Genomic DNA, 14,096 nt, shown 5'->3' on the forward strand with positions numbered 1-14,096 from the left:
TATTTCCATTAACAGATGATGGACCTGAGTGGGTGCTTCTTTTGTGGGTTGACTTGAATCGTTTATTGGGAACATTTTAAATAACGTTTGGGATCACATTTATCCGGCACTCTACGCTGAGTATATCGGGCTTTCCATCTAAATCTCTGAATGACATGATGATTCAGATGAAATCGCCGAGAGATACATTCACTAGAATGAGGCAGCCGAGCTACTCTGGACTCCATCTGGCCTCTATTCAGCAGTGCCCTTCTTTTCAGAGGTGCACAAAACTGTGGCCAAGGCACTTTTATGCACGTCTAAAATGATGGACACTGCCGGATCGTAGGCCAGACGGCGTCCACCGTGCCTCCATCTGCCTCACTTAATCATGTTTTTCATAAATTTACAGGGAAACCCCAGTGTAAGCACACAGCGCAGGATATGTGTGGGCCAAGCCATAAAGCGATATTTGGGAGGCAGAATGAACAAATCAACAGCAGGCCAAGAATTGGTTTTATTTTTTACTCCGTTTCTCATGCGTTATAAGTGATTAGATGACTTTATTCTTTGGGTCAGTGCTTTTACAGCGATACCAGATTTATATAGTTTTTTTATGTTTGGCTGCTGTCGCACACTAAAAGACTTTTTTTTTTTTTTGTTGTTGCAAAAACTAATTTTTGCATTACCATATTTTGAGAGCTGTAATTTTTCCATATTTCTGCCAACATAGTCATGTAAGGGCTTGATTTTTGCAGAACGTTTTTATAGGTATCATTTTTGGGCAAATGATATTTTTTTTGTCGCTTTCTTTTCCAATTTTTGGTAGGCAGAATGAACAAAAAACAGCAGTTCAGGAATTGTTTTTTGAGGTTTTTTATTATGCTGTTCCATGTGTGGTAAAATTAATAAGGCAGCTTTATTCTTTGGGTCAGTACGATTACAGCGATACCACATTTTATATCTTTTTTTTATGTTTTGGCTCTTTTACTCAATAAAAACTGTTTTATAGAAAAAATATTTTTGCATCTCTTTATTCTGAGAGCTTTTTGGAGCTGTATGGCGGCTTGTTTTTTTGCAGGACAAGATGATGTTTTCAGCTATACCATTTTTATTTACATTCGTCTTTTTGGTCGGTTCTTATTCCACTTTTTGTTCGGTGGTATGATGAAAAAGCCTAGCTTTTTTATTTTTTTACAGTGTTCACTTAAAGTGTTAACTATTTGGACAGTTTGATAGGTCAGGTTGTTCCGTACATGGTGATACCAAACATCTGTACTTTACTATTCATAAAAATATTTATTTATGGGTACAATATATATCTTTTATTTTTTTTTTTTTTGGGGGGGGGGGCTATTTAATCCTCTTGTGTTTCCTGTTCCTAATTAGGATGGGAAGGCAACCTCCTGTGATGCTGTCATGGAGGGTCTTAGAAACCGAATTAGCGCTAAGTGTAATTCTATTTTTTCCTTCCATATTGCTTTAGTTCCTGTGAAGCACTTGAAGGCTTAATAAAGTTCTTGTATGTGGTTTTGAGGACTTTGAGGGGTGCAGTTTTTCAAATGTTGTCAATTTTGAGTATTTTTTTGTCATATAGGCCCCCCAAAGTCACTTCAAATGATGTGGTCCCTAAAACAATGGTTTTGTAAATTTTGTTGGAAAAATTTGCAATTACTGATCAACTTTTAACCCTTGTAACTTCCAAACAAAAAAAATTGTTTAAAAAATGATTCAGACATGGGAAATGTTATTTATTAACTATTTTGTGTGACATAACACTCTGGTTTAAGGGCATAAGAATTAAAAGTTTAAAAATTGTGAAAATATCAGAAATTTGGTGAAAATTTCACAAACGCAAGTCATATCGAAAAAATTATACCACTATCATGAAGTACAATATGTCATGAAAAAAACGTCTCCGAATCACTGGGATCCGTTGAAGCGTTAGTTTATTTATTTGTTTTATATATTTTACTCACTTATATAGCGCCATTAATTCCACAGCGCTTCACAGACAATATCGGCACTGTCCCCATTGGGGCTCACAATCTAAATTCCATATCAGTATGTCTTTGGAGTATGCGTTCCAGAGTTATTACCACATACAATGACACTGGTCAAATTTAGAAAATTTAGCCTAGTCAATAAGGTCAAAATTGCCTCACTTTGGAAATTAGACCCCTCGAGGAATGTATCTATATGTGTGGTGAGCACCTTGAACCCCTAGGTGCTTCACAGAAGTTTATAACTAGTGTTGAGCGATACCTTCCGATATCAGGAAATATCGTATCGGATTGGATCGGGCCGATACCCAAAAAGTATCGGATATCGCCGATTCCGATACCGGAAACCAATGCAAGTCAATGGGACACAAATATCGGAATGAAAATAAACCCTTTCTTTCCTTGTAGGTTAATTCTACATGAAGTAAAACAACTAAGAATAATGTAGAATGACATGAAAAGCCGGCAATTCATCAGCGGCATTCACCGGTACCCGACAATTTACAACAGAAAGAATAGAGCTTCACACATAGATTAGATAGATAGAAACATGTCAGTCACATATATATGAAGTACAGTGACAGTGTTGCTTACAGAACTTGTCATTTAGTGTAAAGGATTTATTAAAAAAAATATTAGTGTTTTCGTGCACCGTCTCTTTAAAAAAGCCGGCCGGCAATTCAGCATCTGTACCCGACAATTTATAACAGACAGAATAGAGCTTCACACATAGATTAGATAGATAGAAACATGTCAGTCACATATATAAGAAGTACAGTGACAGTGTTGCTTACAGAACTTGTCATTTAGTGTAAAGGATTTATTTAAAAAAATAATAGTGTTTTCATGCACCGTCTCTTTAAGAAAGCCGGCCGGCAATTCAGCATCTGTACCCGACAATTTAGAATAGAAGGAATAGAGAATCACACATAGATTAGATAGATAGAAACATGTCAGTCACATATATATGAAGTACAGTGACAGTGTTGATTACTGTACTTGTCATTTAGTGTTAAAATAAAGGATTTATTTAAAAAAAAATTGGCGTGGGGTTCCCCTTAATTTTAGGCTCTAGCGGAGGTTAAGCAGACAGCTGGGGCAAATGTTTGAAGCCTGGGAAGGGGGTAATACCCACGGAGCTTCCCAGGCTACTAATATCAGCCCCCAGCTGAATACCTAGCCTTTACTAGCTATTAAAATGGGGGACCCCCCCTAATTTAATAGCTAGCACAGGCTAGGCAGACAGCTGGGGGCTGATATTAATAGCCCAGGAAGGGTGCCATGAATATTGGCCCCCTCCCAGGCTAGAAACACCAGCCGTCAGCCGCCCCAGAAATGGCGCATCCATAGGATGCGCCAATTCTGGCACTTAGCCTCGCTCTTCCACGCTGCCCTGGTGCGGTGGCAGGGGGTAATAGGGTTGGGGTTGATGTCAGCTTATAATGCCAGCTGACATCAAGCCCAGGTTAGTAATGGAGAGGCGTCTATAAGACACCCCCATTACTAACCCCATAGTCAAAGTTAAAAGAAAACACAAACACCCAGAGTAAAGTCCTTTAATTGAAATAAAGACACAATTCTTTATTGTTCTAAATTAAACCATACTTACCATCACGCCCATTCCAGCTGAAGCCAACGATCTCCTGCAATAAAAGAAAAATAATAAAGCAACCTCATCCTTACCTTTCGATGGTTCCCAGGACAGCTCCAGCTCTGCTACATCGAGATGACAGGCTGGACCGCAGCAGAAAGCTGCCATCCAGCCTGTCATCCCGCAGACACTGAGAAGCGCAGGCATGCTTGCGCTCCTCAGTGTCTCTCTGTGACGTCATCCAGATGAGCCGAGTTCATGTCCAATGAACTCAGCTCACCTCATGCACGTCACTGACAGCGTGGGAAAATTCTCCTGCACTCAGCGCTTCAGCGTGAGAATTCTCCCACGCTGTCAGTGACATACATGAGGTGAGGTCATGTCCAATGAACTCAGCTCACCTCATGCACGTCACTGACAGCGTGGGAAAATTCTCACGCTGAAGTGCTGAGTGCAGGAGAATTTTCCCACGCTGTCAGTGACGTACATGAAGTGAGCGGAGTTCATTGGACATGACCTCGGCTCATCTGGATGCCGTCACAGCCAGACACTGAGGAGTGGAAGTATGCCTGCGCTTCTCAGTGTCTGCGGGATGACAGGATGGATGGCAGCGTTCTGCTGCGGTCCAGCCTGTCATCTCGATGTAGCAGAGCTGAAGCTGTCATGGGAACCATGGAAAGGTAAGGATGAGGTTGCTTTATTATTTTACTTTTATTGCAGGAGATCGTTGGCTTCAGCTGGAATGGGCGTGGTGGTAAGTATGGTTTAATTTAGAACAATAAAGAATTGTGTCTTTATTTCAATTAAAGGACTTTTTTCTGGGTGTTGTGTTTTTTTAAATACTTTACTAGAAATTCATGGTGGTCATGTCTAATATTGGCGTGACCCCATGAATTTTGGGCTTAGGGCCAGCTGATAATGCCAAGCTGGCCTTAACCCCTTTATTACCCAGTGAGCCACCGCACCAGGGCCCTGGATGAGTTGGGTACAGCGCCAGAAGATGGCGCTTCTATGAACGCGCCATTTTCTGGGGCGGCTGCGGACTGCAATTTGCAGCGGGGGTGGCCCAGAAAGCTTGGGTCTCCCTGCGCTGCGGATTCCAGCCCCCAGCTGCCTAGTTGTATCTGGCTGGGCACAAAAATAGGGCGAAGCCCCACGCATTTTTTTTTAAAATTATTTCATGAAATTCATGGAATAATTAAGAAAAAAAGGGCTTCCCTATATTGTTGTGTCCAACCAGGTACAAATAGGCAGCTGGTGGTTGGGGGCAGCCCATTCCTGCCTGCTGTACCTGGCTGGACACAAATATAGTGCGAAGCCCCACGTCAATTTTTTTTTAATTATTTCATGAAATAATTTTTTTAAAAAAGGGCTTCCCTATATTGTTGTGTCCGGCCAGGTACAAATAGGCAGCTGGTGGTTGGGGGCAGCCTGTTCCTGCCTGCTGTACCTGGCTGGACACAAATATAGGGCGAAGCCCCACGTCAATTTTTTTTAAAATAAGTCCTTTATTTTAACACTAAATGACATTTGAGGAGTTAATAAAGATGCAGTCCCTAAATTATTATTTATTTTTTAATTAATTTTTCCCAAAACTTTTGACGTGGGCTTCGCCATATTTTTGTATGCCAGCCAGGTACAGCATCCAGCTTCTATGAACGCGCCATTTTCCGGGGTGGCTGCGCACTGCAATTTTCAGCGGGGGGAGGGGAGGGGCAGAAAGCTTGGGCCTCCCTGCGCTGCAGATTCCATCCCCCAGCTGCCTAGTTGTACCTGGCTGGACACAAAAATAGGGAGAAGCTTCACGTCAATTTTTTTTAAATCATTTCAGGAAATTCATGAAATAATTTAAAAAAATTGATGTGGGGCTTCGCCCTATATTTGTGTCCAGTCAGGTACAGCAGGCAGGAACGGGCTGCCCCCAACCACCAGCAGCCTATTTGTACCTAGCCGGACACAACAATATAGGGAAGCCCTTTTTTTCTGAATTATTCCATGAATTTCATGAATTTAAAAAAAAAAAAACGTGGAGCTTCGCCCTATTTTTGTGTCCAGCCAGGTACAACTAGGCAGCTGGGGGCTGGAATCTGCAGCGCAGGGAGGCCCAAGCTTTCTGGGCCCCACCCGCTGCAAATTGCAGTCCGCAGCCGCCCCGGAAAATGGCGCGTTCATAGAAGCGCCATCTTCTGGCGCTGTACCCAACTCATCCAGGGCCCTGATGCGGTGGCTCACTGGGTAATAAAGGGGTTAAGGCCAGCTTGGCATTATCAGCTGGCCCTAAGCCCGAAATTCATGGGGTCACGCCAATATTAGACATGACCACCATGAATTTCTAGTAAAGTATTTAAAAAAAACACAAACACCCAGAAAAAAGTCCTTTAATTGAAATAAACACACAATTCTTTATTGTTCTAAATTAAACCATACTTACCATCACGCCCATTCCAGCTGAAGCCAACGATCTCCTGCAATAAAAGAAAAATAATAAAGCAACCTCATCCTTACCTTTCCATGGCTCCCACAACGGCTCCAGCTCTGCTACATCGAGATGACAGGCTGGACCGCAGCAGAACGCTGCCATCCAGCCTGTCATCCCGCAGACACTGAGAAGCGCAGGCATACTTCCACTCCTCAGTGTCTGGCTGTGACGGCATCCAGATGAGCCGACAATGAACTCGGCTCACCTCATGTACGTCACTGACAGCGTGGGAGAATTCTCCTGCACTCAGCGCTTCAGCGTGAGAATTTTCCCACGCTGTCAGTGACGTGCATGAGGTGAGGTCATGTCCCATGAACTCGGCGCACCTCATGCACGTCACTGACAGCGTGGGAGAATTCTCACGCTGAAGCGCTGAGTGCAGGAGAATTTTCCCACGCTGTCAGTGACGTGCATGAGGTGAGCTGAGTTCATTGGACATGACCTCGGCTCATCTGGATGACGTCACAGAAAGACACTGAGGAGCGCAAGCATGCCTGCGCTTCTCAGTGTCCGCGGGATGACAGGCTGGATGGCAGCGTTCTGCTGCGGTCCAGCCTGTCATCTCGATGTAGCAGAGCTGAAGCTGTCCTGGGAACCATGGAAAGGTAAGGATGAGGTTGCTTTATTATTTTACTTTTATTGCAGGAGATCGTTGGCTTCAGCTGGAATGGGTGTGGCGGTAAGTATGGTTTAATTTAGAACAATAAAGAATTGTGTCTTTATTTCAATTAAAGGACTTTTTTCTGGGTGTTTGTGTTTTTTTTAAATACTTTACTAGAAATTCATGGCGGTCATGTCTAATATTGGCGTGACCCCATGAATTTCGGGCTTAGGGCCAGCTGATAATGCCAAGCTGGCCTTAACCCCTTTATTACCCAGTGAGCCACCGCACCAGGGCCCTGGATGAGTTGGGTACAGCGCCAGAAGATGGCGCTTCTATGAACGCGCCATTTTCCGGGGCGGCTGCGGACTGCAATTTGCAGCGGGTGGGACCCAGAAAGCTTGGGTCTCCCTGCGCTGCAGATTCCAGCCCCCAGCTGCCTAGTTGTACCTGGCTGGACACAAAAATAGGGCGAAGCGCCACACATTTTTTTTTTTAATTATTTCATGAAATTCATGGAATAATTAAGAAAAAAAGGGCTTCCCTATATTGTTGTGTCCGGCTAGGTACAAATAGGCAGCTGGTGGTTGGGGGCAGCCCGTTCCTGCCTGCTGTACCTGGCTGGACACAATTATAGGGCGAAGCCCCACATAATTTTTTTTTAATTATTTCATGAATTTCCTGAAATAATTAAAAAAAAATTGACGTGGGGCTTCACACTATATTTGTGTCCAGCCAGGTACAGCAGGCAGGAACGGGCTGCCCCCAACCACCAGCTGCCTATTTGTACCTAGCCGGACACAACAATATAGGGAAGCCCTTTTTTTCTTAATTATTCCATGAATTTCATGAAATAATTAAAAAAAAAAAAACGTGGAGCTTCTCCCTATTTTTGTGTCCAGCCAGGTACAACTAGGCAGCTGGGGGATGGAATCTGCAGCGCAGGGAGGCCCAAGCTTTTTGCCCTCCCCCCCGCTGAAAATTGCAGTCCGCGGCCGCCCCGGAAAATGGCGCGTTCATAGAAGCTGGATGCTGTACCTGGCTGGCATACAAAAATATGGCGAAGCCCACGTCAAAAGTTTTGGGAAAAATTTATTAAAAAATAAATAATAATTTAGGGACTGCATCTTTATTAAGTCCTCAAATGTCATTTAGTGTTAAAATAAAGGATTTATTTAAAAAAAAAATGGCGTGGGATCCCCCATAATTTTAGTCTCTAGCGGAGGTTAAGCAGACGGCTGGGGCAGATGTTTGAAGCCTGGGAAGGGGGTAAAACCCACGGAGCTTCCCAGGCTACTAATATCAGCCCCCAGCTGAATACCTAGCCTTTACTAGCTATTAAAATGGGGGACCCCCCAAAAAAAAATGACGTGGGGTCCCCTCTATTTTAATAGCTAGCAAAGGCTAGGCAGACAGCTGGGGGCTGATATTAATAGCTCAGGAAGGGTGCCATGAATATTGGCCCCCTCCCAGGCTAGAAACACCAGCCGTCAGCCGCCCCAGAAATGGCGCATCCATAGGATGCGCCAATTCTGGCACTTAGCCTCGCTCTTCCACGCTGCCCTGGTGCGGTGGCAGGGGGTAATAGTGGTGGGGTTCATGTCAGCGCCAGCTGCCATGAAGCCCAGGTTAGTAATGATGGCCGTCTATATGACACCCCCATTACTAACCTACAAAGTGTTAAAAAGAAAAAACACACTACACCCAGAAAAAAATAATTTATTTGAAATAAAACACCATTTTATTTAATTCTTAGTTTACTAAAAAAAAAATAGTTACCTGTCCACGTTCCTGCGCTGATCTCCCATGCACAGCTGTCACATCTGGAGATGGTGACAGCTGTGCATGGCTGCTGTAAGCTCACGCTGCCGGGAACACGTCCGCTCCCGGCAGCGGGAGCCACTGACTGAGGTCACCGGAGTGCATTCAGGCAGCGCAGCTCCGGAGACCTCCTTTACGGCAGTGCTGTACCGTGGGAATTTCTCACGATACAGCAGTGCCGTAAAGGAGCTAACCGGAGCAGCGCTGCCTGAACTCCGGTGAACCCTTACGGCCCCGTCATTCTAGCGGCGGCAGCGGTTCAGAGCGGTCACATTCTATGTGGCTGCTCTGAACTGGAGATCTTCGTGGGACACTCGTGGACTACTACGGAGGGGTAAGGATAAGGTTGTGGTTTATTATTTTATATTTTATTACAGGAGATCGATGGCTTCGGGGAATTAGGTGTCTTGGTGAGTATAGGTGTAGTTTTTTATTTTTTACTTTATTTTAGGTGGCGATCGGCGGGGACAGGTAATGTATGAACTAATTTCTTTTAGGTAACCACTGGCCACCAATGACATGTATTTAACATTTATTGGGGACACAGTAGGGCAATTTAAATAGCAGGATCAGGCTGATGGGAACTACTGCTCCCATCGAGCTGATCCTGCTGGCAGGAGTGGACGGGGGACAGACATAGGCCGATGGGAGTAGTAGTGTCACATCGGCCTATGTCTGCCCGCACACACACCCGCACACACACCCCGCACACACACCCGCACACACACCCCGCACACACACACACCCCGCACACACTAATCATGACGGGTCCGGGAGGTGAGGCTGACCTGTGCGGCCGTGGGAAAGTTCATGTGAGTTCATGCAGTGAAGCATGAACTCACATGAACCCTCTAAGGGCACCGCGGCTACTTCAAATGAACAGCTGATCGGCATCACCTGATACCTCAGCTGTTCATTTGAAATAACCGGCGGGAAAGCGCAGCACAGAACGGGAAAGCCGGCGGTGAAGTCTTTTCACTGCCGGCTTCCCCGCCCGGGTCCTTCGCTCCTTGGTGCTGCGCTCCCCGCCCGGTCCTAATTTACGATCGGGATGGGAGGTGGCGAGGGGAGCGGAGGATCGGGGTGGGAGGCTGCGGGGAAGCAGTATGGGGCTGCGTGATTGTTTAAAAGCCGGCGGCTTTTTACCGCGCGCCGGCTTTTAAACAATCAGGAGAATTCTCCCACGCTGGGATGGCATTCTGATGACAAGCTGGATCGCAGCTGAGCGCTGCCATCCAGCTTGTCATCCTTCAGAGACACTGCAGAGCGCAGGCATTATGGGAACTTCCGATTCCGGTATTCGATATTATAAAAGTATCGGAATTAAGTATCGGAATTCCGATACAGTGAATATCGGCCGATACCCGATATTTCAGTATCGGAATGCTCAACACTATTTATAACATTGAGCCGTGAAAATAACAAAATCTAATGTTTTCCTCAAAAATGTACTTTTAGCCCCATTTTTTTTTATTTTCACAAGGGTAACTGAAGAAAGTGGACCCCAAAATTTGTTGTGCAATTGCTCCTAAGTATGCCGATACCCCATATGTAGGGGAAAACTATTGTTTGGGAGCACGGCAGGGACCAGAAAGGAAGATGTGATGTTTTGGAATGCGGACTTTGATGGAATGGTCTGCGGGCGTCATGTCGTGTTTGGAGAGCCCCTGATGTGCAAAACAGTGGAAACCCCCCACAAGATACCCCATATTGGAAACTAAACCCTTCAAGGATTTTATCCATGGGTATAGTGAGCATTTGAACCCACAGGTACTGCACAGAATTTGATAACATTAGGACGTCATATTCAAAATGTTCATTTTTTTTCACAAATGTAGTTTTAGCCCCAAATTTGTAATTTTCAGATTGGATAATAGGAAAAAACGGACCCCATAATTACTTATGCAATTATTTCTGATCGCGATTATGCACCATATGTGGTCAAAAACTTCTGTCTGGTCATATTGCAGGGCTAGGAAAGGAAAGCACGCTATTTGTCTGGAATAGATTGTGAATGCCATATTGCATTTGGAGAGCCCCTGACATGCGAAAACAGCAGAAGCCCCACACATGCGACCCCATTTTGGAACTAGACCCCTCAAGGAATTCAGCTAGTGGTGATTCACAAAACTATAACTTTTAGATATGAGAACAAAAATTTATTTTTTTTCTACTAAAATACTGTTTTAGCACCAAATTTCTAATTTACACAAGGGATAATAGGAGAAAATTGACCCCATAATTTGTTATGCAATTTTTACTGAGTACAGTGATATCCCATATGTGGCTGTACACTACTTTTTGAGCACACAGCAGGGGTCACATGGGAAGGAGTGCTACTTGGCTTTTAGAGCGCAGATTTCGTTTTAATAGACTGTGGGCTCCATTAGCTGAGCCCCTGAGGTGCCAGAACAACAGAAACCCCCCAGGTGACCCCATAGTGGAAACTCAACTGCCTAAGGAATTCATCTAGGGGTTTAGTGAGTATTTTGAACCCATAGGTGCCTCACAGAATTTTATAAGATTGAGACTTGAATACCTGACATATTTGTGGTAAAAATATAATTTTCGTATTTGCTGCAAACTTATCAGGTACACAAGGGTTGATAGGTGAAACTGAACACCATAATTTTTTTGCGCAATTTTTCCCGAACTCTGTGATGCCCCATATGTTATCAGAAATTACTCTTAGGCCACACGTCAAGGCTGAGAAAGAAGGAGCGCCATTTGGCTTTTGGAGCATAGATTTTAGTAGAATAGTTTGTGGGCGACATTTGCGGAGCCAGAACAGCATAAAAACCCCAAAAGTGATCCCGTTGTAGAAATTACCCCACTCAATGAATTCATCTATGGCTGCAGTGACCATTTTGTAACATCCACGCCAGGCTTTATTCTGGAGAATTGCAAATATGCCAGTTTAGTGCCCATACATTTTGCCCCCATATATTGTGCCCAGCTTGTGCTTCTGGAGACACGTACCCTGTAAATTAAGTGTTCTCTCCCCACTACAATAATGTCAAACATGTGGCCGCTTACTGTGATTTGGGCACAGTGGGGCTCACAAGGAGGGGGCATTTGGATCTGGGAGCGCAGAATTCTCTGGATTTTATTTGAGGGGGTGAGGAGCCATGTCACTTTCCAGAGTCTTTGTTCTACCAGTTACGTGCAAAACCCCTACAGTTCCAGTGACAGATGATGGACCTGATTGGGAGCTGGTTTTGTGCAGGATGAATTAAGGGTTTTATAGGTAACATTTTGGGGTACATAATATTTTTGATGCTTACAGAATGAGGCTGGATTGCCTTCTTGTGTTCTATGCTGAGCACTTTGGGGGTTTCCGTGTAAATCCCACAAAAATGTGATTCATATGAAACCCCCAACGGAACCACCCACCATTATGAGGCAGATGGAGACACTTTGGAGTCCATTTAGCGTCTCCTCCTGTGGTATACTTTTTTTACGATTACAGCGATACCAGTTTTATATTGTTTTTTTTTAGGTTTTGCTGCGATCACACAATAAAAATGCTTATGTATTGTGGTAAGCCGACTCACTCGGCCTCTTTCAGAAGTAGACTCAGGAAACCGGGTGTTCTCTGCAGGCTTTATTGTATGGCATAAAGCCCTGCAGCTCCAACAGAATAAACACAGCCTTACTGGCAAAACAATAAAACAAAAGATAAACGATAGCACAGTCCATATGTGTGTGTGTGTGTGGTTCGCCCACACAGGTTATAGTCCAGCCTTCAGCTCCTTCCTGAGCTATGGCTGTCCAGTCTGGAGATCTTGCCTCTCCAAACACAACAGCTGAAAAAAAAAATGGTGACTGAGCATTTAAACCTTGCTCAGCCACACCCTGAGGGTCCCACCCTCTGCCATTCCCATAAAACCACACCCTTAAGTGAGTTAACCCCCAGCAGATAACATGCTGGAAGAAAGTTAATTGGTTTCAGTTCACACAGGCTAGCAACCGGTGTGATACATACGTTACCTCGTATATCATACCAGTGACTCTGTCACATATCCCCCCCTACCTAAAGCCGGGGTTTTGGGCACTTTCCGATACCAGGCAGGGAATCCTAGAGGGGGCATCCGAGTTCCCATGTAACTTCCTGGGCCTATGCTCCATGTGAAAGTTAAAATCCTAAAGACCTAGGAACCATTTAGTTACCCTGGCGTTTTAGCCCTCTTTTCCCTGAACCATCTCAAAGGGGCATGGTCTGACACCAACTTAAACTTCCGGCCTAGTAGATAATATCTTAGAGTATCTACGGCCCAGTTTATGGCTAAACACTCTTTTTCCACTATTGCATAGTTCTTATTGCAGGACGAAAATTTCCTACTCGGTTAGAGAATGGGATTTTTTCCCCATTTATCTCTTGAGAGAGTACGGCTCCTAGACCAACCTCTGAAGGACCATAAACTCTTTCTTGAAGTCTGGTGCGACCAGGACCGGATGCTTACACAGTGCTAGCTTCAACTGTTGAAACGCGATCTGTTTCCTCCGTCCACTTCACCATGGTTGATCTGGTGCCTTTTAGGAGATCCGTCAGCGGCGCGGCCATCATGGCAAAATTCGGGATAAACCGCCGGTAATATCCCACGATTCCCAGGAATGCTCTTACTTGCTTCTTGGAGAGGGGTTTCGACCAGGTCTGTATTGCCTCCACTTTATTGACTTGCGGCTTTATTTCGCCTCTCCCAACGACATAACCCAAGTATCCACTCTTTGACTCCTCTATCACCCCGAGGTCTAGCATCCTCTTCACCTCGTCGGAGATCACCTCCCGGGGTGCTTCCGGAATCCGGTACGGCTTCAGATTCACTCTTACTTGTGGCTTTGTCAGCACGTCATGCTCTACCACCTAAGTATGCCCCGGCAACTCGGAGAACAACTCACGATTTCGCTGTAGTAGTTCTTGACACTGTTGCTTCTGGGCCAGCAATAGAGTCTCTGCTATAGTGACCTCTTCCACCTTGCCTTCGGGAGCGGCTCCCAGGCAAGGAGTTTCCACCGCTTCCCGGTCCCGCCACGGCTTGAGCAAGTTCACATAGTATATTTGGTGCGGCTTTCTTTGGCCAGGCTGGTGGACTTTATAATTAACCTCTCTGACTTTATCCACCACCTCGTACGGACCTTGCCATTTGGCCAGGAACTTCTTCTCGACTGTAGGGATTGGCACCAAAATACGGTCTTTGGGCTGGAACTGCCTCAGCCTCACCGATTGGTTATAGACCCTTGCCTGGGTTTCCTGCGCCTGGAGGAGATGCGCTTTCACGATCGGCATCATTTTCGCTATTCTTTCCTGCATCTGGGCGACATGTTCAAGGATGCTCCGGTGTGGCATAACCTCTGCTTCCCAGGTTTCCTTAGCGATATCCATGAGCCCTCGCGGATGTCATCCATACAGAAGCTCAAACGGGAAAAAAATGGCAGAGGCTTGTGGAACCTCCCTTACCGAGAAGAGCAGGAAAGGCAGTAAGTAGTCCCAGTCACGTCCATCCTTCTCTACGACTTTCTTGAGCATCGCTTTAAGGGTCTTGTTAAAACGCTCTACTAAGCCGTCTGTCTGCGGATGGTAAACAGAGGTTCGCAGTTGGGTAATCTGGCGGACCTTGCACA

This window comes from Phyllobates terribilis, unplaced genomic scaffold (assembly GCF_046119375.1).
Source record: "Phyllobates terribilis strain yellow unplaced genomic scaffold, ASM4611937v1 Scaffold_4__5_contigs__length_816908805, whole genome shotgun sequence".
Lineage (NCBI taxonomy): Eukaryota > Metazoa > Chordata > Amphibia > Anura > Dendrobatidae > Phyllobates > Phyllobates terribilis.